This window comes from Neovison vison, chromosome 11 (genome assembly GCF_020171115.1).
Source record: "Neovison vison isolate M4711 chromosome 11, ASM_NN_V1, whole genome shotgun sequence".
Taxonomy (NCBI): domain Eukaryota; kingdom Metazoa; phylum Chordata; class Mammalia; order Carnivora; family Mustelidae; genus Neogale; species Neogale vison.
The window spans coordinates 130,119,592-130,145,763 of record NC_058101.1 but is presented as its reverse complement, the minus strand read 5'-3'; positions in this window follow the sequence as shown (position 1 = coordinate 130,145,763).

Sequence of the window (26,172 nt, the reverse complement as noted above, 5' to 3'; positions counted from 1 at the left end):
AATAAACTGTGTTTCTATTCTACTTCCTTTATCCAAAGTGGAGTTTGCTGTGTAACTACTAGAATACATTAAAAAAGGAAACAGAATATCAGAAAAACAGCAGGATTCAAGCAGTCCATAAAGAAGGGAAAGATGGAAGAAACACCATCTAACACACCCATACAGCTGAAGAAGATGGGTTTCTAAGGGTTTAATCTAAAATTTGAGCATATTTCCATCAGTGTTTTAAAAGGTTTTATCTAGACAATATTAATGCTTTAAGCATATTTTTCATTGTACAGCCAAGACACTTAAAACTAGATCAATACTGCCAACACTGAAATTGTGTGACATGGGGTTACAGAGGGTGGGAGGAAGATTCAGTATACCCAGTAAATAACAACTGTGTTTTTTAAAATGAGAATAGTCCATGGACTGGGAACTCACTCCTAACAACATTCGTGTGTATTTACCTAACAGCAAAAAAGGTTGATTTATTACTCACCATGTAGTCTTTACCATTTAATAATACCAATTATTAACATTACTAAATTCTACTACCTAAGAGAAAATTGAAATAATAGATTAATTGATATAGAAAGGATATAATGCCCAGCACAGTAGCCTGAGATATATTTATTCATTCATTCACTCACTATATAAATACATATTGACTACTTTATGCTAAGCACTTTGCTACTTTTTTTTTAAATTTTATGTATTTACTTAAGAGAAAGAGTGAGTACAAGCAGGAGGAACAGCAGGCAGAGAGAGAGGGAGAAGCAGGCTACCTGCTGAGCAGAAAACCCCATGTGGGGCCATGTTCCCAGGATCCTGGGACCATCACCTAAGCCAAAAGCAGACACTTAACAGACTGCGCCACCCAGGTGCCCCCAAAGTTTTGTTTTGAACTCAGATTCAAACCTTTAAACAAATATGGGTCCAGTGTGCATGGAATTAATGTTTAAGTATAGAAAAAAATAATTAATTATTCACACAAATAATTATAGTATGTTTATAAAATAAAAAACAAGATACTATTAGATTCTATAACAAGTGAGTGGCACCTATTCTAATATTATTTTCCTGAATGTATGACTATTGAATTAATATTTGAAACCACTCTTTTGTGTTAGCCAGATGGGGTGGGGGAGGGACCAGAAAAGGGGAGGGGAGACTGTTGTACACTTTAGGGAGCAGCACACATAATGTCATGGGTGGCAAAGGAGCATGATGCTTTAATCAACTAAAACAAGGGATCTGTGGCTGAAGCATACAACAATGGTGCCAAACAAGGCTGGGGCAGTATGTAAGAGGTTAAATAGAACTGTGAACACCATGTTAATATGTTAACCTCATTGTAAGAGGGAGATGATGAAAGATTTTAAGGGATGGAAAGTATCACAGTCCTATATACACATATATGTGTGAACATACTTTTAGACATACTTGGGTCCCGTTATCCCTTCACACACACACATATATATATATATGGTTTTTTAATTTTTTATTTTTTTTAAGTATGCTCCATGCCCAGCTCAGAGGCCAGCATGGTGCTCAAACTCATGACTGTGAGGTCAAGACCTGAGCTGAGATCAAGATTCAGACATTCAACTGATGGAGCCACCCAGGCTCCACAGCCCCATTTGTTTAAAGGATGCCTCCATCTGTGGAAAAGACTGAAGAGAGAGCAAGAGTGTTTGTAAAGAGGTCAGTTTGAAGGCTATTTTTCAGTAAATCCAGTGGGAGGTGATAGTGACTTGAATAAGCATAGTGACTGAGGAATTATTGAGAAGTAGCTGGAGTTGAAGTTCAGAACCAAGAGATCTTAGGGATCATTACTGTCTTAGTCAGTTTGGGCTGCAATTGCAGAATACCACAGATTATTATTTTGAGACAAAATTCCCTGCAGCTATGAACCTGCAAAACCAAACAAGTTACTCAATACAGTAATCAGGCATAAGGCAGACATTTCTATTCCAGAAGGGATAAATAAAAAAGAATAAAGGGATATCGGGACCCAAGTTCTTCCAAAATCTAACAGGGCCAACAACATTAATCTTAGGATTCAAGAACAATCTTTTTTGGCTAAATACTCTGCCTCTGGACTCACTGGGGTTGGTCTTAACTCCAGGGGTCTCCCAGTCTGGGTTGCACAGCCAAGGCTCTCTCAAACTGCAGCGTCCCTGGGCACAACCCACGCCACAGCTTTCTGCAGAACCTCAACCCCAAGCACTGGACAGGTGCATCCTGGCGTGCCTAAACCAGAGTGGCAGCCCCACCCTTGGAAACCACTCTGCACTTAATGATTGCACTCCAGACCTGTGGAGGGATTAGCAGCCTGATGATGGCTGACTCACCTTGGGGAGTCATTTTTCCCTTGTCTTGAAGGATAATGCCTAACTTATGGCTGATCAGGTCCTTGGTTCATGTCCATACTGACATCCTTGTCAAATGGTCCCTGGGCCATACCTTGATCACATTCTTATTTTTTACAAAATGTTTAGGCTGAGAGTTTTCCAAATCTTTAACTTCTGTTTCCTTTTTGCTTAATAACTCCATCTCAAAGACATTGTTCTCACATCTTGTTGTAAGCAGTCAGGAGGAAGTATGCTACTCCTTCAGCACTCTCTTAGAAATCTCCTCAGCTAACTATCCACTTTCATGACTTGCAAGTTCTATTTTCCACTTAACACATGAACATGGTTCACCCAAGCTCTTTGCCACTTTATAACAAGGATGGCCTTTCTTAAGTTTCCATAACATGCTCTTCATTTCCATCTGAGACCTCATCAGAATGGACTTTATTGCCTATATTTCTATCAATATAGAGAATACCTAGGTATTCTCTAAGAATAGGAAAGTTTTCTCTATAGCTCTCCTCTTTTCTTTTTGAGCCATCATCCAGAATCACCTTTAAAAATCCACCCTAGCCCAATATAGGTTTTTTCTAGCATGCACCTCAAAACTCTTCCAGCCTCGACTCATTACTCAGTCCCAAAACCTCCTTCACGTTTTTAGAAATTTGTTGTAATAGCACCTCACTTCTTAGTGTCCATTTCTGTCTTAGTCCCTTCAAACTGATATAAGAAAAACATAATAAATTGGGTGTCTTAAATAATACGCATTCATTTCTCACAGTTCTGGAGGTTGGGAAGTCCAAGATGGAGGCACTGCCAGCTTTGGTGTCTGATGAGTGTTCACTTCCTGGTTCACAGATTGTTGTTTTCTCATATCTTCACATGGTATGTAGATCTGATAGGTTTCTCTGGTGTCTCTTTATAAGGATGCTAATCCCCATTCTTGAGAGCTCTACTCTTACAAACTAATCACTTCCCAAAGGCCCCACCTCCTAAATACCATCATATTAGGGATTAGGATTTTAATTTATGGATGGGAGTGACACCGTCCATAATAATCACCATACTCATATAACTTATTTGGCTGTAGTAGGTGTAAATAAATATGAGTTAAAACAATAGCAAATAGGAAAGGAAGAAGGCAGGGAGAGAAATTAAGACATGGATTTTTTTTTTTTTTTTCCTCTGAGAGAGAGCACAAGTGGGTGGGGGACGGAGGGAGGAGAGAAAGAACCCTCCAGAAGACTCCACACTGAGCCCAGTGCCTCGGCTACGGACTCAGTCTCATGACTTGAGATTATGAGCTGAGCTAAAATCAAGAGTCAGACATTTAACTGACTGAGCCACCAGGACACCCTCGACATAGAAATTTTTTGATAACTATTTGGACACTTGGTGACTTCTGGTGCTTATATGAATATTCTAATCAGAAATGGATCATTTGAACAATTGATTTTGCAAATTTGAATTTGAAAAATTGAATTGAATTGCAAAATTGAATATGCAAATTTTAACTTTTATAAAAACAACATTTGCAATCAACCTAAGAATGATCTTGGTCCATTTTCAGGGAATTCCTTCACATACTTTGGTAAAAATCAAAGTCATTCCAGAAAAGACAAACTATGGAGAGAGTAAAGAAAGAAATCAGTGGATTCCAGAAGTTTGGAGAGATGGAAGGATTAATAAATTGAGCACAGGGGATTTATAGGACAATGAAAATATTTTGTATGATACTGTAATTGTGGATACAGGCTATTATATAATTACAAAAATACATAGAGGGTACAACACCAAGAATGAAACTTAATATAAACTGTAGACTTTAGTTAACAATACTGCATTAAAATCGGCTCATCACTTGTAATAAACATTAACAAAATGTTAGTCATAAAAGTTCAAGGAAAGGGGAGGGAGTACAAGGGAAGTCTTTGTACTTTCAACTACTTTTTTTTTTTGGTAAACCTGAAACAGTGTTAAAAAATGTCTATTAATTTAAAATAAGTCAAAGTTATTACAATCTTTTCATTCTTGTTAACATTCTTACAAACAGCATAATTACATTTTGTCAGATAATAATTCTGGAGCCCCCCACTACCTGAAATAAAAATGTATGGAAATATTAAAATATTAGAAGTAAATTAAGAATAACTATGGCAGACTAACCATATTGACATCTTGCACAGATTTAAAGATGTGGTAATCTATTTATAGACCTACAAAAATTCAATCTTGACAAATGGTTGATATCAAAATTTTGAGGTTCACGCAATAAAATATTTCTAGAAATATTTTTTCTGACTGCTCTCATTGTAAGAACAATACTTTATTATTGGGTAATTTTTTTTTGCTGCCAAGTTAAAATAAATCATTAGAAGAGAGTTGAACTGAACTAAGCCAAACACCTCAGTAAAATTTTGTTCAGGCATCAAAGGGTATTTAACTTTTAACCACATGTGTTGCTCTCTATGAGCATGCTGAGAGAGAGAAACTGGTGCTCACAAGATGGTTATGTTCTAGAATCTTGGATATAGGACTATAGAGATGAGGAGTTAGTGTCTATTACTTCTTTATGTATGCCATCCAAAAAATTAGATAATCAAATTTTTGTTACTTTTTGTTTTTACATATTTGATGCAGCACATTCCCAAAGAAAAGCAGGTGGAAGAGAAGGATGGGATAGGAGATTTTATCTTGGCCATCTGTAACTCACCTACTTATTTATAAATTGTGGTTTCTTTTATGAACTGTACCTACTTTATTTACAGGTAAATTCTAATTTATATATGTCAAAAAATTAAGTGAAGATCTATTAAATGGGAACATATAAGGATGGCCAACTCTGCATTAGGTTATGAGATAAAATTATTGGATATCCATGAGCAAGATTTTGCTGTCCTCAAGGCTATATGAGTCATCTTGCCACAACTGAAGTCTTTGTGGAGAATCCATATGAGAAATTATAATAAGGCATCTAACATTAGCAAAACAATTAGAGGTACACAAGTGAGAAACATTCAAAAGTCACTATTAAGTATTTGCTGTTTTCCAGATTCTATGTGTTAAGGCATTGTGTATCTGCATTAAGCCAAGAATGCTTCTACACATGAGACAGATAGCAGTAAACCAAATTCCTGCCTTCATAAGATTTAATGTTCTAGGGAGGAGAGAAAAGCAAATGAGGGAACTGGTTAACTGCATAGAAAAATATTAAGGGAGAGTTCATTCTGTAAGAGATACTCAAGTTAGCTCTTTGGATTGTTCTCTAAGGCGAAAGGGCCCACAGATTCAAACATGCATGGATAGAAGTCTAAAAGAGCATTTGGAAAACAACAGATGGTTTCTGATAAGTGTAATATGCAGGAAGGAAGTATGTAAAGAGAGACCAGGAAGGTTAGCTAGGATTATGAAATTTAAAATTGATCAAAATATTAATACAGTCCATTGCATTTATTTAAGGTAGAAGAAAGCATGATCAGTTCTGTTTTAAAAATAGCATGTGAAAAAAAAAGTAGCATGTGGATTGAATTTCAAAATGTGAAAATAAGAAGCAGTGAGCATTGTCAGAAGGAAGTGATAATTGTCCACGTGACACCTAATGAGGGCATGAAGTACGGTCCCTGTGATGAGCATAGAGAGAGAAGAATTATCTAATTTCTTCTTCTCTTTCTTCCCTTTTCTCCCCATCTCATCTTTCCTTCATTTCTTCCTTCTTTCTATCCTTTCCTCTCTCTTCTTTTTTCCTTTTAGCAGTTTCTCTGGTGAATGAATATGTAGATGTAAATTCACGCTTCAATTCGGGTACTTTAAAGCAGCTGTCGAGTTAGTCAAAATCATGTTGCAAATTTCTATTTTACAATAAATAAAAATACAAATCAAATTCTACTAGGGACTATATTTTTGATGTCATAAAAATAGATAACACTGTAGATAATTTGATTATTTGTTATTTATTTGATCTTTGAATCTAGAACCCAGTGTATGCCAGAATCCCCAGTGTAACATTATACTATAGTGGAATAAATCCTGTATTGTTAAATCTCTTTGTATCATCTTCTAAACATGCTAATGTGCTTTCCATGTTAAACAAAATAAACACTTTTTTGGGTACCATATTCTGTCAGTTGGTTATCTTATCTCTCCTGCTTTTATAGTCAGTTTAAACGTGTTTTAAAACTGCTGTGTCAGGGACACCTGGGTGGCTCAGTTGGTTAAGCAGCTGCCTTTGGCTCGGGTCATGATCCCAGCGTCCTGGGATCGAGTCCCACATTGGGCTCCTTGCTCCGCAGGGAGCCTGCTTCTCCCTCTGCCTCTGCCTGCCTCTCTGTCTGCCTGTGCTCGCTCGCTCTCCCTCTTTCTCTGACAAATAAATAAATAAAATCTTTAGAAAAAAAAAAAAAACTGCTGTGTCAATTTCCCACCCCAATTCACTCCTCTATCTTTACCTCAGCTCCTAAGAGAAAGACAATTAAGAGTAGTTATTCACTCTTAACCACCTGATGTCTCCTATCCCCATAGTCCATATGTGCCTATTTAAGTATACAGGGGCATTTCAGGGGTATGAGAGTGCTCTGTTATTCAGCACATTAATAATAAGGCACCATCCTATTCAATTCAGTGACAGGAAGGAGTCCCTAGATTCAACTGGTGGGATTTGGGCAGGAAGTAGGGAGGCAAGGTAATGTGAACTTGTAAAAATTGTTCTTTGGGCTGATTCAATGTACTGTTGTTTCTACATCTGGATGTAAAGTAGGAAATAAAGTGTTATATATTTTACTGCCCTGTTCCATAAATGCCAAACTGGATTCTCCCAACTGAGAAGAAATGGATAGAGACAAGTGCTAGGATCCTTGGGGCCCTATAACTCTAATAATGCTTTTAAACTAAAAGAATGATGGTCTTCCTAGTTAGAGTCTATAGGAAAGGAAAGCAACTTTCACCTGTAGATGCCTCTTTGAGTTTTGGACCTTTGTTTCCCTGACAATGCTCAGCTATAACCTTGCTTCTAGGGTCTTGTTAAAACTGAATGCCTGACCTGTGAAGACCTTATAACACTCTGGTCTGATAATACACTTTTAGGTTGTCAGCTCAATGACTAATAAGGTAAGAAGAGTTTTGCTTGTCAAATGGCAATGACATGTTCCAGAATGCTGTTAAGTTTGGCCCCAGTCATATATCAAGTTTACATGAAAAAGTAGCAGGTATCCCTGTACTGGAAAATTTGTACCCCACTTTCCTGTATGAAACAAAGTTATTGTCTCAGATTCACAGTGGTTTCCCTAAATGTCTGGTACTGTCTCACTGTTGGTTTAAGCTGGAAGCTGACGGTGTCTTCTGGGTTGAGCTGCTATTCAGCAATAGTGCTGATTCTGTAGAAACAAAAATGGTCATGGGCAGTACTAAAAGTCATTTCATGGTTCCAATTAATTCTCCCCTTAATAAGCCTCATTATGCTTTTACTGGTCCTAGCTGGTTTTGGTCTGCCACTTAGAAAAATACAGACCAGTAGAATAAAGGTACCTGTGTTGGAGCTATGAACTGAGGAAACAAGTAATAATTGCTGATAAGCTAGATTACTTGTGTAAATGCCCATGGCAAGGGCCCATTTTCTGATGAAACTGTCTGGAATCAATATGTTGACTGAGCCTGCATCACTCAGATTGCCACTGTTGCTATCTACATCCATCATCATACTGGACATGGCAAAATATTTGCAACCAAAATAGAATAGGCACATAAATACCTCCATACTTCTAAGAGGCTGCTACTTAATGCGTACTTGTGACTCTTGCCAACATTTGATCTGCTTCTCATTGAGGGAAGTCACATGGCACAGGACATTGTCCCCATCCACTCCTGACAGTTCAACTACATGGATCTTTGATATCCACAAGCCGTTTTGTTATCATTTGTTCCTAACCTATGTTTTAACTTTTTTTAGCTTATAGTATTGCCCTTCTGGTCTGATCTGGCTAACTATTGTGGCCCTTAAAACCAGTCTCTGTCATGTGTTCAGTTTTCTGAATGATTTGAAATTTCACAATTGATAACCAAAGTATTTGGTGGACTTTCCATACTCCCTTTCATCTGATACTATTAATTATTGGAATAGCCTCCTTAAAAATTGACTCAAAAAGATTTCCTTCTCTACTGTCTTCTTAATAAGGCAGCTTGGTCACTCAGTATAACTAACCTCAAAATGGAATTACTTCCTTTTAACCACTTCTAGACAATAGTTAGGATATGAAAGTTTTTATCTTTTTCCTAACAGCGACTCTAGGCTAGCCTGCTTGATACACCATCTAGGTGGAAGAATTGCCACCCTTGATTCTGATTCGGCCACCACAATTCTCTTGTTAGATCGGTATGGTTATAGATCTTTTGTAGAGACCATATGGTCAGATACATTGTTTTTTTATTCCTTCTATAGTGTAAAATATGGGTCATAATGAAAGACATAAATGATCTCTGTCTTTTTTCCAAACAAAACCACCTTTCTGAGCCTGAAATCTAACAAAGAGCTTGGTTTGAGCAAGAGATAATTGGGAAAACATTGAATTTATAGCTACCAGAAGAGGACACCTGAATGTTGTCACAGTGGTGAGGTAACAACAGTTGCCTGAGGAAGGAATATTTTAGACCTTTGAAAGTGAGGAAAGGACTTTAATCATCTTGGTTTTCAGAAACACCTCTGCCTATAGTCTTCCTCATGAAGGAAAATACACTGGTATACTTCTCTTCAACTGTTGTAAACCCATAAATTTTTCTAAATATTTATAGTTAGATATACATATTTATATTTCAAGTAACTCCAAATAGGAAAGCAGAAGGGGGAGCCCCAGGATGGGACAAATAATGGTTACCTCCTCCTTGGCAGAACAGGGAGAGCAGGTGGCCCTTATACCCTGGATGTTAATAAAAGGAATAAAAAGATTATGCTGAGTGAAATAAGTCAAGCAGAGAGAGTCAATTATCATATGGTTTCACTTATTTGTGGAGCATAACAAATAGCATGGAGGACAAGGGGCGTTAGAGAGGAGTAGGGAATTTGGGTAAATGGGAAGGGGAGGTGAACCATGAGAGACTATGGACTCTGAAAAACAGTCTGAGGGGTTTGAAGTGGCGGGGGGTGGGAGGTTGGGGTACCAGGTGGTGGGTATTATAGAGGGCACGGCTTGCATGGAGCACTGGGTGTGGTGAAAAAATAATGAATACTGTTTTTCTGAAAATAAATAAATTGGAAAAAAAAAAGAAAAAAAAGGAATAAAAAGAATGCATGAGTTGGGAAAAGGAAGAATAAGATTAATAAACAAAACAAACAAAAGGAAGAATAAAATGAACAAATGAAAACAATAAGATTAGTAAATAAAAACAAAGACTTGGAAAAAAGCAGCAATCTCCATAATACCTGCAAAGCTAATATCTGTAAGGCTGGAGGTAAGGGAATAACATTTCAAAGAGTAAGGGGACATAATAATAGAAATTGGGTATTGGAATAATCACAGGTAGCACTGATCAAATGAAGAATCATGAACGTATTAGTCTAAGGATCTAAAAATATGTCCTGACCAGAGGCAGAGTTTGTTGGTTATTTGATAAAAGGCTGACATTTTGATTATGGAATGGGTTGGACTCTCCCATATTTTGTGAAGATTGGAAAATAACATGTGCTGCTTTTTTTTTTTTTTTTTTTTTTTTTTTGCTTTTTTTGATAAGGCATTGTTTCTTCTATTTTGTAGTGTGACACAAAAGGGCTCTACATGCTAGGGGATACTTTTGTAATATTGTAATTATCTGACATAAATAAAAAGAGACTCTGGCAAAGGATATTCACCTAAGGAAACATGTTTTGAATGACCTTAGAAATACTTCTGTCTTTGATTTGTGTAACTTATTAGTTAGGTGACTAGGTATCTCCTTGGATAGAATTAATTTGATCTGTGTCTTCCCTCTGCCCTCCCAAAACAAGAATAGAACCCATAATTAAGAATTATTAAGAAATTATAAGAAAAGTATTGATATGAAAGGATTGTGGTAAGTAAAATTAACATCTCTCAAAGTTAGACTAAATAGAATGCTAACTGCTGATGTTTTCAATTAGTGTATATTGTAGATTGCATAATGCTATTTCAGGCATGCACTATAAAAAATTAGTGAGCTGAAAATAATGAAAGATAATCTGAATTATGGTAACATCACTATTTCCCATCTAATATTTATACCTTATTTGCAATTTTATAGTCATCCTCATTACTGTCAAACAGCCGCAGCAAGAACAGAAACTACTTCACTGTTTTCCTGTAATATATCTTCCCTGCCAGTTGGAATAAGAAAGTTCTATTTCAGTAATGAAATTAGAACTCCAATCCCTTATTGGAGAGAAAAATGCTCATGTTAAAAGTTAATAGTTTTGTGACTCTCAAAAGGATAGTAGTTGAATTTCACTCTATTTTTCATCTGAATTTTTCTTATAAGCACAAGGTGGTTAAGGATGATATTCCTAAATAGAAAGAAGAGAAAGCATGTCATAAAGAATCTATTAACATTGCATTTCTTTTTGTTAATGGATATGGCCAAAAAATAATATTTATTTGTGTGTGTATTATTGACTAAAATTTGATGCCAAAGAAAAATATTTTGTTATTTGTGTATTTTACACTATTAACTTTGATAATAGCCATAAAAGAATAGAATAGCATTGAAAATATACATTTATAAAGCTACTTAATATTGATGGAATGTATATGCTCTTTTCAATAATTCTAGTTGTTGTTCTCTTGCTTTTGCAAATAATTTGCCCTGACAGCTTTTTATATTTTGTCATTATCCTATGTATGTCTTTTCATTATCTTCAGAAAGTTTTTTTTCACTGTTATAAACATCAGAGTCTAGCACAAATATATAATAATACATGGGAAGCACTAGGAAGGGTCATTGGAAGATTGCAAGCATGGAAGTACTGTGGGTAGATTCCTCAGGTAGTAAAAAAGGTAAAGGTTATAAGAGGGGCAAAGCTGGAGGGATACTTATGAAAGGAGGTATTGCAATTTTTGTGAAAGGTGATAAGGCCCTGAGTAGAGAAAGATTTGAGAAATATTTATCAGAAAAATATAAGCAAAACTTATTGACTAATTACAGAAGAATGAGGGAGAAGTATAGGATGGCTCAGTGTCTCCCATTTGGGTGATAGGGTGCTAAGAAGTGGTAATAGTAATGCAAGTGGAGAATTTTATTCCAGAGGACCACTCTATTAGGTAACCAATAATGTATCTCCCTTAACAAATGAGATCAGGAAACTTACTTGCTCAAGGCCAGGCAGCCAGTACATGGTATAATCTCAATAAATGGAGGTCACTGTTTTTTTTATTATTATTATTATTACTTTGTCAAGTCCTGGGAGAGTAAGAATGTCACATGAAAAGCCTATGAAGACCTTCAGATAAGGGTGTTTCAAAAAACCTTTGGTACAAGGAAGAGCAATAGAGGCTCATAGGAAAGAGAGCCCCCACCTAATGTGCTCTGGGGGGAGGGACTACCTCTAGGGGTGGGGGTGTCTTCACACTTCTTTGTGGTCCCTCTCCCAGGCTTCTTCTATGTCTCTGAATTGTAACTCCATTGCTTCAGAGCTGGAGATTTAACCTCACAGCAGAGGTTGTGTTAGAGCTTTCTGAATGCCTGAGTGATCTTGTAGTCAGCCATTCTGACATTTTAACTTTGGCGGGCCAGCATTGTTCACACAGTGGGGTCTCTATAAGCCAAGGACCCCCCCCCCAAGGAGTCTCCTGGGAGTTCCCTAGTCCCCTGATGAACACCCTCATCAGAAGGTCTTCATAGGCTTTTCATGCGATACTCTTTCTCTCCCAGGACTTGACAAAGTAATAATAATAATAATAATAATAAAACCGTGACCTCCATTTATTGAGATTATGCCATGTACTGGCTTTACTATCAGACTGTTCTCTAGGGTATGGTTGAACCAAATTTTGGACCACCAGTACTTTTAGTTGTGAGAGGTACTCCTTGGTCACTGGAGTTCCTAGAATACCCAGATACCCCATTAGCTTTGTGAGTTTCTCACCATAATGACTCTCATAAAATCTCCCAATTGTGACCTTTTGGTATTGACCATCCTCCTAGAATCTCTGGTCTTTGAAAGAATGTCTGAGTTCATCTCCAGAAAGATGCTGCCCTTTCTTTGTTGAGCTCTTCTTAGGGATATCTCCCCCCTCTGTTCTGTGGCTCTGGGCATTACTAGTTTATGGCTTGAATATCTTGGGGGCACTTCTGCTCTTTTCTATCTGTCACTAAGAATAAAGTGCTAAAAATCTCCAACTATAATTATAGATTGCATATTTCTCTTTTTGGTTTAATCATTCTTGCTTCATGTATTTTGAATCCTTGTTAGAAACATAAACATTTAGGATGTTTGTAATCTTGTTGGTAAATGACACCTTCATATAATATAAATGTCCCTCTTTCAGGTAATTTTCTTGTTCTGAAGTCTATTTTGTTTGATATTTTCTTAATTATCAGGATTCTCTTGATTAGTGTTAGTATGGTTGTTCTATTTCCATTCTTTTACTTTTATTTCTGTCTTTATATTTAAAATAATTTTTAGTAGATACTGTATGATCCAAAGTTGGGTCCAATACTATAATCACCATCTTTTAATTGGATGATACATTTAATAGAGTTATTGATAAGCTAGGGTTAAATTTACCTTCTTGCTAGTTGTTTTTTGTATTTGCCCCATGTACGCAATGTAATACCAACCTTAATTACCTCTACAATTACTATGAGGTAATAGTAAATAATGAGGGTGAGAACTGAATTTCACCAGGGCTGTTTACAAGGTTGTTTGCCTACTATTAATTTTAGACCTTCCCTATGCAGCTGCATTTCTGAGAGGATCTATCTCTATACTCTTGCCCCTCTGCCACCGATAGACTCCCATTGCTTTTTAGAACTGCTAGCCAGGTGATAGTTGGGGTTTTCTGTTGTCCTTGTCTAGCCTCAGACCTACACAGGCTCTGTGTGCCTATGGCTTGAAGGTAGTGCTTTTTCAGAGATCTTTCCTCTCCTCCAGCTTTAGAGTACATCTAGGTGATTGGGACCAGGATAGATTCTTGTTCCTCTGCTAGGAGAAGAATGTTTTTCCCCTTCTCTAGCCACAATATGTAGTCATCTGTGCTGAGGGGAGTGATGGGTTTTGGTATCATTCTTCCAGTGATTTAATACTTTAATTCATTAGAAGAGACAGGGCCAAGGAATCTGTAGGTTTCTTGAAGGAACTACTAGTACCTGAACTGCATCTAGAAAAAGAGTTAGGAAATATCCAGAGAAAGAAGAGTGGAAAGGGCATTTTACACAGAGAAAACACAATGAGCAAAGACATGGAAGCACTGGCCAACATGGTGGTTTCAGAAGCAACACCAGGCTTTTCTCTACTTTGGAGCAAAAAAATACACAGAAGAGAGAAATTCTAGAAGAAAGCTGAACAAAGAGAGAAGGGAAGAGAGAGAAGGAGAGACTGAGAGGAAGGGAGGGAGATATGACTTAATGGAAGTTCTGTGTATTATGCTAGTAAATATATACTTTATTTAGTTTTCAATAGAGAGACACTGAGGTTTGAAAGTGAGTGAAGATCATGGTCACTTTTATTTCAGCAATATTGCTCTGGTATTGGTAAAGAGAAAGATTTGATAGAAAACTGGAGTAAGAGATCAGTTAGGAGGCTAATGCACAGATTTGGTGAGAGACAATAAAGCTATGAACTACCATGGTAGTAGATCAAATTGAAATAAAATGCAGGTTTGGGAATATTTAGTAGGTAAAATAAATTAATCTTGATGACTGACTAGTTTGAAAGGAAAGAAAATAAAGATGGCTTTTATGTTTCTTACTTGACTCAGTGCTACAAATAGATCTTGCAAATATAAGAGCAAAAAGCAAGTTGGCAGCAGAGGGGTGTATTTTTTTTTTTAATATTTTATTTATTTATTTGAGAGAGAGACAGGGAGAGAGAGCATGAGTGAGGAGAAGGGCAGAGAGAGAAGCAGACTCCCCGTGGAGCTCGGAGCCCGATGCGGGACTCGATCCCGGGACTCCAAGATCATGACCTGAGCCGAAGGCAGTCGTCCAACCAACTGAGCCACCCAGGCGTCCCCAGAGGGGTGTATTTTGAAGCTGTTAAGTATGGAATCACATGGTAAACGAGGTGGAGAATGTTCTAAAGCATTTGGATTGGGGAGTATGAAGCTAATCAAAAAGTAAACATCGAGGGGCGCCTGGGTGGCTCAGTGGGTTAAGCCGCTGCCTTCGGCTCAGGTCATGATCTCAGGGTCCTGGGATCGAGCCCTGCATCGGGCTCTCTGCTCAGCAGGGAGCCTGCTTCCCTTCCTCTCTCTCTGCCTGCCTCTCTGCCTACTTGTGATCTCTCTCTGTCAAATAAATAAATAAAAAATCTTAAAAAAAAATATTTAAAAATAAAAAAAAATAAAAAAAATAAAAAGTAAACATCGAAATAGCTAATCTGAGTGTATAACTCACTTAAGTCACTTAAGAAGACTGCAGGAGAAGAGTGCTGACTAAAGAGGGGAATCCTGCTCAACCAGGGTGGGTGGGGGTTGGAGGGCTCCTACCCAGCCCAGAACCTGATATAGTAGGTTTTCAATAAATTATGAATGCATCAATACCTGAGTTTGTGAGGACAGGTGTCTCAGATTCTCTACCTTACTAGCAAAGCCTGCAGCCCAGTTCCTGGGGAACTTGGCTTCTCAAAGGTACTCACAGGACAAGGACACACAACAAGTCTATGTGGCAATTGTAGCAAGGCCCCAAGACTGCCCTTTAACTCCACTGGTGTAAAAACCATTTTCTTATTCAATCCACTCCTCACAATGACGCTATCAGGTCAGTATTCATATGTCCCATTAGAGCTGAGACCTTGGATAGCTCAGTGATTTACCCAAGGCCCGGAAGTCAGTGTCCAGTATAGCCGCAGTAAACAGGAGTTATGAGGGTGGTGATGCTGATGAGTGCCACTGACCACCCCCAAACACAGAGAAGGCAGCTCCCTTCCCCAGAAGGCTCAGCTATGAGGATGCTTTCTGAAAACCCTGTACATCAACGGCCAATCAAAAGGACCTGGGGATGTGTGGCCTCTGGCTGAAGATCCACCCTCAGAGACCCTGTAGGCAAAAGCCCTGTACAACTGACAGAAAAGGTGGAGCCTTTGGCATGACGATTGTCCAAAATTTCCTGAAGGCACCCAAAAAGTGCCACCAAAACTTCTGAGGATGAATCAAGAGCTTTTGTGTCATAGAAGCAATGAGATTACATTCACCACCCTAAGGTGAGGTTGTACAACTTCCTTCAGGGAGCTGGAGGAGGGCACTGCTCAGCCTTGCCCCTGACATGGTCCTGCCCGCACGGAGCCGTGAATGGGGTCCTCCAGCCCTGGTCTTCCACCCTTGGTTTCTTCAGTTCCCCAAGGGTATGGAAGCCCACTTGGCGCTAAGCCAAAGACACTGGAAATAGAGCAGTAGAAAGATGGGCATGACCTATGTTCTAGAGGAAGATGAATAATTATGGCAAGATTTACTACACAGTATGAAAACTAATCAGAAGATTAAAGGAACATTTCCCAGTTTTGGAGGATCAAAGATGAGCGAGAGGAGAAGGGAGAAGGTGGGAGGGGAAAGAGGGGAGAGATTGTTTCCCATCTGAGTCTTTAGATATTGTGGGAACTCAATTCTTTGTTTGGTGGTATATACAGTGTGACAAAACATTTAGGAAAAGCGTCTTTGGTGTTCATTTCTTTATGCTTACTTTTAGGGCATCTAGTACATCTGCTAAATAGGTGTGAGGACAGAAGTTTAAGGAAAGTAGAAAAGATCTGAAATAGTTTTGAAGGGGATGTAAATGTTAGTGTTGACTAAGGAAAGGATGTAAGCTTCACAGTGACAAGTGCTTAGTAGGTACTCAAAAGTATACATAAAAATAAATAAGTATACCTAGAATTAATGAACCAGTGAATACATTTCAAACTATTGTAGTTGTTTATTAGTTGTAGAGTCATTTGTCTGATTTTATCCACTAGGGCTGAGTCATTTAAGCAGAGGGCAGATCTGGAAAAGACAGGGAGTTGAGATTTTGCTAGACAGGCATGATGAAAGAAAAAGGAATGTGAGTATTTAGGATGTTACTTAAGTGATGGATCATGAAGTCTAATGTGGAGGTGGAAATGACAGCAAAAATTTGCTGATGATGAATCAGAGCACTGAAGGCCCTGGCAAGTTTGAAGAATTGGCATATGAAGACATAAGCCAGAAGGGCTGGAGATAGAGGTCAGGGGTAGGATATGGCACTGTATTATTCAGAAGGCATAGTTGTGCCTTGTGGTAAGGTCTAGGTTTTGGTCATAGCCATTCTGGAATGGAGGTAAAGGAATCCAAAATGAAAAGACCTAGGAATTGAAAAGTCAACTTATTGGATAGTTCATCAATAGGAATTCAGAAATCTTCCAGGTATTTCCCCCCTCTAACAACCTTGCCCTTGTCTCTTTCCCATTACTCATGCCACCTCTCATGGTCTCTACTCAGGTCCCTCACAGGGTCCCCAGTCAGGAGTTATGTTAGAGGGCTATAGAGGACACCTGGGTTTTTTTTGTTTGTTTGTTTGTTTGTTTTATTTTGTCACCTTTCACTCATTCATTTTCTATAAACTGTCTTCTCCCACATCTCTATTCAGAGTTGACCAAAATTGAAATTTTACGAGTTGACCACAATGACTATTTTAGGGACAGACCAATGATCCAATTGTAAGAAAACACTACACTTGAATATGTCAGGATGTAGCTTTCAATTTGTTAGCAGCTATCCAGCCATCACCTGAAGCCTGAGAATGGATCCAGTACAGAAGAGAGAGAGCCCAACTATGCAAACAAAACTGATTCCTAATCATATCCATTGAGCTTTTGCATCAACATTGCTGCCTGAAGCTAATTCTGCTCCCAGGCTTCTCACTTATATAAGTCAATACTTTCATTTATGATTATTCACATACCAGAATGCTCCCTATCATTAGCTTCATTGTGTCAATCTACCAAGCATATATTAACTTTGCTGTACCTCAGTATGTAGGAACAGTGTCTTTTTTGAAGATTGTTAAGGATTAAATGGGATAGTAAAAATAAAATCATAAATTTGCTCCATATCACTGAGGAGCAGAAAAAGTATATTACATTTTCCACTTAAAGTAAATCCGGCCCCTGCCACCATTTCACATGGTGAGAAGAATTTAGATATCATGGGAGCTAACTTCCCTATTTAGCAGGATGTATACTGTTAATAAATACTTAGGAAAGAGGTTTTAATGTTCAGTCCCTTATGGCTGCCTTTAGGATGCTCATTGTCCAAGCCGAGATGGTCCATTCCAAATCAAATGACTCCACAGCCTCTAAGCCATATATATGCAATGAAATTTTTTCTGAAGACATCAAGACCTTGATATTTGATTTAGTTCTTTTCAGCATACATGTTTGTCAAATCAAAGATCTCACTGCCTCTACACAGTGGAGTGTCACTTATGAAACCCATTACAACATCCTATTTTTCAAGTCCCCGACAATATTACCACACTTGGGCAAGTCCTTTCTTTTAACTTATGTCCTCCTTCTACAACTCTGTCTTTTATCCCTCAGCTCCTTTTCTACCATTGTTTAACTTGTAGTTAGGTGAGGACAGCCATCACTGGTAGAGTCCCATTCTGCCAGGTTTTGTCCATGATGCTGACAAGGTTGTGTAACTGGTACCTAGCAAGGTAAATTTAGACAGGAAATACAAAAGCTATTGATAATCCCTCAGATGAGAGTTCCAGAACTTTCTAGAGGGGAGAGGAAGGCAGAATTATTCTTTCATTTTTCTAAGAGTAGACTCTAGCAAATGTAGGATAATATAATTAAGAACTCAATTAATTATCCTTCTACAAATGTAGATTATGTGGCACAGAGTAAATAAGTAGAACAGAAATACCTTATCCAGTTAGAGTCTAATTATACTCTCTCTCAAATGAAAGTATTGCCATGCCCCCTGGTATTGCATGAATGTCAGCTCCTTCCCCAAGTTTCAGAATAGACAAAAAAACAGACCCTGAGTTCAGAGTAAGGAATATAGAGGCATCTACATGAAGATCACAAACGACCTGTCAAAACGATTAGCAGATTATACACTGGAGATAAGGTCTTGTGCATTGTCATCAAGCATGGTTGGAAGGAAGGTATTACAATTACCTTTGCCAAAGATGGTTTTTCCATGCCTGATAACATTTTTGCACACAATTTTTTCATCCTTAAGGGTGAGTTCTGGGAACACTTCTATCAGCAGAATATTCTATACTACCCTGCAGAGCCTCAAGAAAGTGGTGTCTAGTTCAAATGTGGGTTTGGGAGTTGGTTATTCATGATTCAGCTATTGGAATGTGATCTTTATTGTTTTTTTCTTCTATAGTAAGTCCTCAACAGTTTTTATACCTCTCTTGTCTGGTCTTCCCTCCTCTCACCTCCCCTGCCCTTGCCTTCCCTTTCCTTTCTTTATTTTTTTTTTCCCTTGGTAATGACAATATTTTAAAATCAGAAGGAAGTTAAAATTATGGTATTAACTTTCTTCCATGATCCTGGTCACTTGTTAGAAGCCAAAACTGGTACTCAGTAGGACCTGAAGCCTACCCCTTCCTTCCTATCTATTCCTGGGATACTATACATTTATACCCCATACACAGTAATGACAAAAGATATGGCACTCCTATTGGTAGACACCAAAATATTTGAAAGGAGTAAATATTTTTGCTAATGGGATAGAAAGACAATATAGTTCAGAGGATGTGTTAGTACCTCTAACTAGACTGGTCATTTTGAGTGAGAGAGTTTCCTCTTAGAAAGGAATGGAAAAACATTTTCTGACCAATTATAAGAGACCCATACCCACCAACAGACTCTAGAGTGAGGCCGGCCTGGGTTACCTGCTATCTTGGTCCTGCTGTTAGTCTTGGCTGGGGACACAGGCTCCCTGGGGATGGTGGAAGTTGGATGTCTCAGACACAATTGCTAATTCAGTAGTCTTAACAGTTTTCCAGTGATGTTTATCTTAATCTCAATATATCTCATTTGATTGTACAGCTCTAGCCCTCACAGCCAGTTTGATAGTTACAGAATTGGTCATTTTGCTTTGCTCAAGATAGGAGGGAACTCTGTAGTCCAGAAATACCTATCTATGTACTCTTTCTGATCCAGAATATCTTGTGTTGTCTTTCTTTCTATGGAGGATACCTACCCCAAAGCCCCAAGTTTTTTTGTTTTCCATTATTATGTGTTGTTGTTGCTTATTTCTTCAATGACCAAGGTAGGACTATCAGTATATCTGTTGTCCATGTAGTCATCTCTGGTTTCAGTTAAGCCTAGTCTGTTCTCTTGTTTATCTGTTCTTCTCTGGACAGAATGACAAGATGGAAAAAGTCACCTTAGAAAAGAGAACAAGAGGCAGTACTGACTACTAGGGACTTAATCAGTATGGACATAAGAAAGATATCAGAAGTGGAGTTCAAAATAATGAACTAGCTGGGCTTGAATAAAAGCACAAAAGACACTAGCTAATCCCTTTGTGGAGAAATAAAAGTACTAAAATCTAACCAACTTGAATAAAAAAGGATATTAATGAGGTACAATAAAAAATTGCAAGGATAACTGCAAGGATAAATGAGACAGGAGAGAGAATTAGTAGTATAGAAGACCAAATGTTGGAGAATAAAGAAGCTGAGACAAAGAGAGATAAACTACTGGATCATGAGGTAAGAATTTGAGAGATAAGTGATATTGATAAAGCAAAACAATATTAAAATAATTGGGATCCCAGAAGAAGAAGAGGAGGCAGAGGTATATTGGGGAAGATTTTAGTGGAGAACTTCCCTAATTTGAGGAAGGAAACTGGCATCAAAATCCAGGAGAAACAAAGAACCCCTCAAAATCAATAAAAATGAGTCAATACCCCAACATATAATAATGGAACTTACAAATCTCAGAGAAAAAGAGAAAAATCCTTAAAGAAGCTCTGGACAAGAAGTCAGTAACCTACAAGGGTAGAAACATAAAATACTCGTTTTAGACTCAAAGACACCCCCAGATTTAAAGTGAGGGGGTAGAAAACCAGTTATCATGCTAACAGAAATAAAAAAATAAAATTAAATTAAAAAACTGGGTGGTAATCCTTATATCAGATAGATTTTAAACCAAAGACTGTAGTAAGAGAAGAGGAAAGACATGATATCATAAGTAAAATGTCTATTCAAAATGAATATCTAAAAATTATAAATATTCATGACCCTTATATAAGCCAATGGAAAACAAAACCAAATAAACACAACAATAATAATGCAATAATAATGGAGGACTTTAACATCCCCTTCATTGCAATGGACAGATCATCTAATCAGAAGATCAACAAGGAAATACAGCTTTGAATGAAACACTGGACCAGAAGGACTTCAGAGATATATTCAGAGCATTCCATAATTCAATAAAATGACAAAATACATAGTCTTCTCTAGTGCACATGGAACATTCTCTGGAATGTATCACCAATTAGTCTCCACTGGTACCAAAAGAATGGGATCATTCCCTGCATATTTTTAGACCACAGTGCTTTGAAACTGAAACTCAATCACAAGAGGAAAGTTGAAAAGTACTCAAATACATGGAAGCTAAAGAGCATCCTACTAAAGAATGAATGGGTCAACCAGGAAATTAAAGAAGAATTTAAAAAATGCATAGAAACAAATGAAAATGAAAACACAACTGTTCAAAATCTTTTGGATGCAGCAAAGGTGGCCCTAAGAGGGAAGTATATAGCACAAGCCTTTAAGTATATGTGCTGCCGAAGCGAGCACAGCACAAGCCTTTAAGAAACAGGAAAGGTCTCAGCAGGAGGAGTTAAGATGGCAGAGAAGTAGCAGGCTGAGACTACATCAGATAGCAGGAAATCAGCTAGATAGCTTATCAAATCATTGCAAACACCTACAAATCCAACGGGAGATTGAAGAGAAGAAGAAAAGCAATTCTAGAAACAGAAAATCGACCACTTTCTGAAAGGTAGGACCAGCAGAGAAGGAATCCAAAACGAAAGGAAGATAGACCGTGGGGGGAGGGGCCAGCTCCCAGCAAACTGCGGAGCAATGGAGCACAAAATCAGGACTTTTAAAAGTCTGCTCCACTGAGGGACATTGCTCCAGAGGCTAAACTGGTGTGAAGCTCACACGGGACCAGCATGGTCCTAGGTCCCGCAGGCTCACAGAAGCATCGGGGGTGTCTGAGTGTGGCACAGCTCGCAGGTATTAGACCAGGGAAGCCAGCTACAGAGACAGAGCTGAGGAGTGAGCTCTCAGCTCAGGGTTACCTTGAACCGGTCTCAGGCTTGATGAGCTTGGGGTGTGGACAGAGGCCAGGGAGATGAGAGTGGAGAGTGATTGGGCTCTTTTCTCAGGGCACACTGAGAAGTGGGGCCCCAAGCTCTTGGCTCCTCCAGCCTGGAGACGAGGAGGCCGCCATTTTCATTCCCGTCCTCTGGAACTCTAAGGAAAGCATTCAGGGGACAAAAGCTCATGAAAGCGAACCTGAGCAGATTACTTAGCCCGGCCCCTTAAGGGTGGTGCAAATCTGCCTCGGGCAAAGACACTTGAGAATCACGACAACAGGCCCCTACCCCAGAAGATCAAGAAATCCACCCAAGACAAAGTTCACCTACCAAGGAGAATTCCAGTGGAGGAGAAAGCAAAGCAGGGAACTCATGGCTTTCTCCCCATGATTCTTTACTCTTGCAGTTAACTTAATTTTTTTAATTTAATTTTTTTCCTGCTAATTTTTTTTAACTTTTACCCTTTTCTTTTTTAACGTTTTTTAACTAGTTTATCTAATACATATATATTTTTTCTTTTTTATATTTTGTCTTTATTTGTTTTCTTTTTTTAATTTTTTTTCTGAACTTCTTTTTATCCCCTTTCTCCCTCCCACAATTTGGGGTCTCTTCTGAGGTGAATAAAGCACATTTTCCTGGGGTCTTTGCCACCCTTTCAGTATTTTATTTGCTCCTTCATATACTCTTATCTGGACAAAATGATAAGGCAGAAAAACTCACCACAAAAAAGAACAAGAGGCAGTATCGAAGGCAAGGACCTAATCAATACAGACATTGGTAATATGTCAGATATAGAGTTCAGAATGACGATTCTCTAGCCGGGCTTGAAAAAGTGTCTTTTGATTGGGGCATTTAGCCCATTAACATTCAGGGTAACTATTGAAAGATATGAATTTAGTGCCATTGTATTGCCTTAAGGTGACTGTTACTGTATATTTTCTCTGTTCCTTTCTGATCTACTACTTTTAGGCTCTCTCTTCACTTAGAGGACCCCTTTCAATATTTCCTGTAGGGCTGGTGTGGTGTTTGAAAATTCTTTCAGTTTTTGTTTGTCCTGGAAGTTTGTTTGTTTGTTTGTTTTTTTTAAGATTTTATTTATTTATTTGACAGACAGAGATTACAAGTAGGCAGAGAGAGAGGAGGAAGCAGGCTCCCCACTGAGCAGAGAGCCCGATGTGGGGCTCGATCCTACCAACCTGGGATCTGACCTGAGCTGAAGGCAGAGGCTTTAACCCAGTGAGCCACCCAGGCACCCCTGTCCTGGAAGTTTTTTATTTCTTGTTCTATTTTCAATGATAGCCTCGCTGGATATAGTATTCTTGGCCGCATGTTTTTCTCGTTTAGTGCTCTGAATATATTATGCCAGTTCTTTCTGGCCTGCCAGGTCTCTGTGGATAAGTCCGCTGCCAATCTAATATTTTTACCATTGTATGTTACAGACTTCTTTTCCTGGGCTGCTTTCAGGATTTTCTCTTTGTCACTAAGTCTTGTAAATTTTACTATTAGGTGATGGGGTGTGGACCTATTCTTGTTGATTTTGAGGGGGGTTCTCTGCACCTCCTGGATTTTGTTGCTTGTTCCCTTTGCCATATTAGGGAAAGTCTCTCCAATAATTCTCTCCAATATACCTTCAGCTCCCCTCTCTCTTTCTTCTTCTCTTGGAATCCCAATTATTCTAATATTGTTTCATCTTATGGTGTCACTTACCTCTTGAATTCTCCCCTCGTGGTCCAGTAGCTGTTTGTCCCTCTTTTGCTCAGCTTCTTTATTCTCTATCATTTGGTCTTCTATATCACTAATTCTTTCTTCTGCCTCATTTATCCTAGTACTAAGAGCCTCCGTTTTTGATTGCACTTCATTAATAGCTTTTTTTTATTTCAACTTGGTTAGATTTTAGTTCTTTTATTTCTCCAGAAAGGGCTTTTATCTCTCCAGAGAGGGTTTCTTTAATATCTTCCATGCCTTTTTTAAGCCCGGCTAGAGAATTGTCATTCTGAACTCTATATCTGACATATTACCAATGTCTGTATGATTAGGTCCTTGCCTTCGGTTCAAAAATGAACTACTGGGATTTAATCAAGATCAAAAGCTTTTGCACAGCAAAGGAAACAGTTAACAAAACCAAAAGACAACTGACAGAATGGGAGAAGATATTTACAAACGACATATCAGATAAAGGGCTAGTGTCCAAAATCTATAAAGAACTTAGCAAACTCAACACCCAAAGAACAAATAGTCCAATCAAGAAATGGGCAGAGGACATGAACAGATATTTCTGCAAAGAAGACATCCAGATGGCCAACAGGCACATGAAAAAGTGCTCCACATCACTCGGCATCAAAATCAAAACCACAATGAGATATCACCTCATACCAGTCAGAATGGCTAAAATTAACAAGTCAAGAAATGACAGATGCTGGTGAGGATGCAGAGAGAGGGGAACCCTCCTACACTGTTGGTGGGAATGCAAACTGGTGCAACCACTCTGGAAAACTGTGTGGAGTTTCCTCAAAAAACTGAAAATAGAGCTACCCTATGACCCAGTGATTGCACTACTAGGTATATATCCTAAAGATACAAACGTGGTGCTCCGAAGGGGCACGTGCACCTGAATGTTTATAGCAGCAATATCCACAATAGCCAAACTATGGAAAGAACCTAGATGTCCATCAGCAGATGAATGGATAAAGAAGTGGTGTATATATACATGATGGAATACTATATAGCCATCAAAAGAAATGATATCTTGCCATTTTCGATGATGTGGATGGAGCTAGAGGGTATCATGCTTTACGAAATAAGTCAATTGGAGAAAGACAACTATCCTATGATCTCCCTGATATGAGGAAGTGGAGATGCAATGTGGGGGGTTAGGGGGGTACAAGAAAAATAAATGAAACCAGATGGGATCGGGAGGGAGACAAACCATAAGTGACTCTTAATCTCACAAAATAGAGAGGGTTGCTGGGGGGAGGGGATTGGGAGAGAGGGGTGGGGTTATGGACATTGGGGAGGGTATGTTCTATGATGAGTGCTGTGAAGTGTGTAAACCTGGCGATTCACAGACCTGTACCCCTGGGGATAAAAATACATTATATGTTTATAAAAAAATAAAAAATGAGAATTAAAAAAAAAAGAAAAGAAACAGTAAGGGTCTCAAATACACAACCTAGCCCTACCCTAAAGGAGCTGGAGAAAGAACAGCAAAGAAATCCTAAACCCAGTAAAGAAGAGAAATCATAAATATCAGGGCAAAAATCAATGAAATCAAAACCAAAAGAATGAATAGACCAATGAAACTAGGAGCTGGTTGTTTGAAAGAATTAATAAGACTGATAAAACCCTGGCCAGAGTTATCAAAAAGAAAACAGAAAGGACCAAAATAAATAAAATCATGAATGAAAGAAAAGCAATTACAACCAACACTGAAGAAATACAAGTAATGATAAGAACATATGATGAGCAACTATATGCCAAAAAATTAGGCATTTGGAAGAAATAGATGCCTTCCTAGAGACATATAAACTACCAAAACTGAAACAGGAAAAATAGAAAACCTGAACAGTCTCAAGGAACATGAAGCAGTAATCAAAGCCTCCCAACAAACAAGAGCCAGGTCTGGATGACTTCCCACAGGAATTCTACCAAACATATAAAGAAGAATTAATCCTATTGTTCTGAAGCTGTTTCAAAAATTGAGAGGAAAGGAAAACTTCCAAACTCTTTCTATGAGGCCAGCATTACTTGATACCCAAGCCAAAGACCCCACCAAAAAGAATTACAGAGCAACATCCCTGATGAACATGGATGCAAAAATTTTCAACAAAATATTAGTCAGTAGGATCCAACAGTACATTAAAAGGATTATTCACCATGACCAAGTGGGATTTATTCCTTTGCTGCAAGGTTGGTTCAACATCAGCAAATCAATTAATATGATACATTACATAAATAAAAGAAAGACAAGAACCATATGATCCTCTCAGTAGATGCAGAAAAAACATTTGACAAAGTATAGCATCACTTCTTGATGGAAACTCTTCACAGTGTAGGGATGGAGGGAACATACCTCAATATCATAAAAGGTATCTATGAAAAGCTTACGGAGGATACCATTCTCAATGGGCAAAAACTGAGAGCTTTTCCCTAAGGTCAGGAACAGGGCAGGGATGTCCACTATCACCATTGCTGCTCAAAATAGTACTAGAAGTCTTAGCCTCAGGAATCAGACAACAAAAAGAAATAAAGGCATCCAAATCATCAAAGAAGAAATCAAACTCTCACTTTTTGCAGATGACATGATACTCTATGTGGAAAACCCAAAAGATTCTATCATAAAATTGCTACAACCGTTACAGAATTCAGCAAAG